General features: G+C 31.8%; 1 long non-coding RNA gene across 1 annotated transcript; it reads left to right on the forward strand.

Moving 5' to 3' along the window:
* LOC109342322 lies at positions 2,035-2,250 on the forward strand. The gene is made up of 2 exons (XR_002107049.1): positions 2,035-2,101; positions 2,187-2,250. It is a non-coding gene; the product is annotated as an uncharacterized LOC109342322 (long non-coding RNA).

Consider the following 3,326-nt stretch of genomic DNA (forward strand, 5'->3'; position numbering starts at 1 on the left):
TGATCTTGATGGTTGCATGGCAGAAGATAATGAACTTAACAAGGGCCTCAATGATGATGCTAAAAAGTTCTATAATCTAATTGAAGAAGCACAACAAGAGTTGTACCCAGGTTGTAAGAATTTCTCTACATTGTCATTCACGATTCGATTGTACTTGTTGAAATGTCTTCATTGGTGGAGTAATGCATCATTTACCTCTTTGCTAGGGCTCTTGAGAGAAGCTATGCCTCATTTGAATTTCCCTGATTCATTTTATAAAACTAGAGGCATGATAAAAGATTTGGGGTTTGATTATGAAAATATTGATGCCTGTCTTAATGACTGCATGTTGTATTGGAAGGATCATAAGAATGACTGCTCCTGCCATGTATGTGGTGCTTCACGATATACAAAATCATCTAGTGAGAATGATAAAAACAAGAATGTTCACAAAGTCCCTACTAAAGTTTTAAGACACTTTCCCCTAATTCCTAGACTAAAAAGACTATTTATGTGTTCAAAGACACCTAGCTCGTTAAGGTGGCATGAAGAAGAGCGTTCAAAAGATGGGAAGTTGAGACATCCTGTCGATGGTGAGGCATGGAAAGATGGGAAGTGTCATCTTGACTTTGCTATTGACTCACGCAACATAAGACTTGGTTTGGCTAGTGATGGATTTAATCCTTCACTAGAAGATAGAATGGAAATCATTTTCAATGAATATGGAGTGCCAATTGGACCAGATTAAAGAACTGTTGTTCAATTCAGCAACTTTTTTGGGAACAGTGGCTAGGAGTTCAGATTTTTGTCCCCTTGTTTACACTAACTGGAAGGCTGTACCAGATAAAGATCTCATATGGGCTTATGTCAAGGTATTAGTTTAGAATTTTTGCTTTTTAATTTGTGTTCCTGCATGTGGGTTTAGATCTTTCTAATTATGCTTCTTTTCTTTGTAGCAAAAATACATCATTCCAGATGTAGGAAAAAAAATGTATTCGCTATTCTAAATGATGCTTGGAGGCGACACAAATGCACCATCAAGGAAGAACATTTTAGCAAGTACAAAACAACATATGAGTGCCTGAAAAATCGTCCCAAAGACATTCCAGAATCACATTTTAAGGAATTCATACGATATTGGAGTCTTGGAAATATTGGAGTAAGATTCTTAAACTTCAGTTTATCTTAAATTGCAATGCACTTGTCAAAAAGTAATATTATACTTGTTATATTGGTGAAGCTAGCCCTGTGATCAAATATGCGAAGAAATTATTAGATAAGTTAATTTCCATTACATTGTCTCCTAGAAATAATCTGTGGTAAGTAACAATGAGTTAATGCCTGGGTGGATTTGTAATCCATGTGATAGTTAAGCTATCATGTTTTAGATGATTTAAAAAGGTATTCCTTTATCCTTGATAGACTTGCCCATTGGGAAATATTGTACATTAAATAGAATTCATTTCTCTTCATTCTCTCTCACATGGGATAATTAGAATCCTCTTTTCCAACAACATTCAAAAAAATTCTTGAAAATGAGATTAGGTGAATTGCTGACTATAATCTTTGGGTATTTGGATAAATCCTAAAAATGATTTTCATTAAGAACAATGATGTAATAATACATTTCAATCACAATTTACCTAAATTCATCTTCACTCCCTATTTTATCAAGAGTTTCTAACTAATAATTACCCCAAACATTAGAAGTAGACCTTATGTATAAACTCTTCTGTTAGTTGTGCACCATGAAAAATTTGTTTTGAAGCATGTTCATCAGGAAGCTATCCCTGTGATCAATAGTGAATTAACTATTTTTACTTGGTCTGTTTGTATGTTCCATATTATGCATTAGGACTAGGAATACACTTGTCAAAATCCTTGCAGTACATGATTGTATCTTTGATGCAAGCTTGAAATAGAAATATAATGTATCTCTTATTCATCATTATAGATCATATTGTCTACTACAATGTGTCTCTTACACTAACAGATCTTTGATGCAATGTTTTTATATTATTGCATCTAGGAAATGAGAGAACAAAATTCGAAAAGCAAAGCTCAACAGAAATGGAGACACCGAACGAGATTTATGAACTTCGGTGTCATAAGGGAAAGATTGGTGTGGTATTTTAATTATAAACGTAATTATTTATATTATTTGGTTTAGTTGTTGTATTTAATTATTTTATTTTTGAAAAATGCAGCGTGCAACTAAGGAGAATAAAGAGATGCCCAACCAAGCTGAAATGTTTTGTGAAACTAGACAAAGCAAGAAAGGAGAGCCATTGGACCAAGAAACATGGTCAATAAAAGATTAGTGTGTTGGAGTTTAGCCATGAGTTAGGCACAACTCGATTGTAGAACAAAAATATAGTTTTATGCTAACTCGATTGCTTCTAAAAATCTCAGGCACAACTTAAAGATTTAATTGAAAATTCTAGTCAACAACTTGACAAAGCTTTTCAGAATGTGTTTGGGAAAGAAAAGCCTAGAAGAGTTTGGTGTCATGGAAAAGTTACCACACCCACCCTTTTGAAAAGAACATAAGAAATAGAAAAAACATGCTGATGAATAGAAATGGTTAAATGATAGAGTTGAGGAAGTGGAGGCAAAACATAAGCAAAAAATGTCATCAATGGAACAAAAATTTTAAATTTTGCTAAGAAATGTCATAAATCAAAACAACTCAGGAGTAAATGTGGAGGCATTAGCAACAATGTTATCAAACACCGGGTACTTCTACATCGACACATGTTCTAAATAATGATAAGGTAATTTCTTATTTATTTATATCATCATGGTTGCAACATGGTTAAGACTAAACTCTAATTATATAATAAATATCAAATATGTAACATTGGAAATTTCAAACTATTAGTATAGTGACTAACCTCAAAACTACTTTAGCATATTTATTTTTGGAAAAACTTGATGTTCATTCATATATAAGCTAACAATATTCTAACTTCTCTATTTGCAGCAAAATCATTTGGAAGACAATTTATCGCATACAGTATTGATGGGAATGAATCAAGATTTTCTATTTTGGATTATGATTATATTTTGTTAAGCAGTAATGGATATAATTGTATATGATATGACTAGTAGTGTAGTGGTTTATGTAGTGATGCTTGTCACTTTCAAGAACATAAGTCTGTATTTTTGTTCACCAAATTTAGAGTAACAAATACTCATGTTTTAAATTAATTAATGTTATGAATATCCATTAAAAAATATTTATTCATATTTCTTATTATTTATTGATCTCAGAGTATTATCGAAAAATAATGATTTTCTTAAAATAAAAATTCTAAATGAACAAATTTATTTAGAAAAAGGTAGTG

The sequence above is a fragment of the Lupinus angustifolius genome, chromosome LG01 (assembly GCF_001865875.1).
Source record: "Lupinus angustifolius cultivar Tanjil chromosome LG01, LupAngTanjil_v1.0, whole genome shotgun sequence".
In the NCBI taxonomy this organism is placed as follows: domain Eukaryota; kingdom Viridiplantae; phylum Streptophyta; class Magnoliopsida; order Fabales; family Fabaceae; genus Lupinus; species Lupinus angustifolius.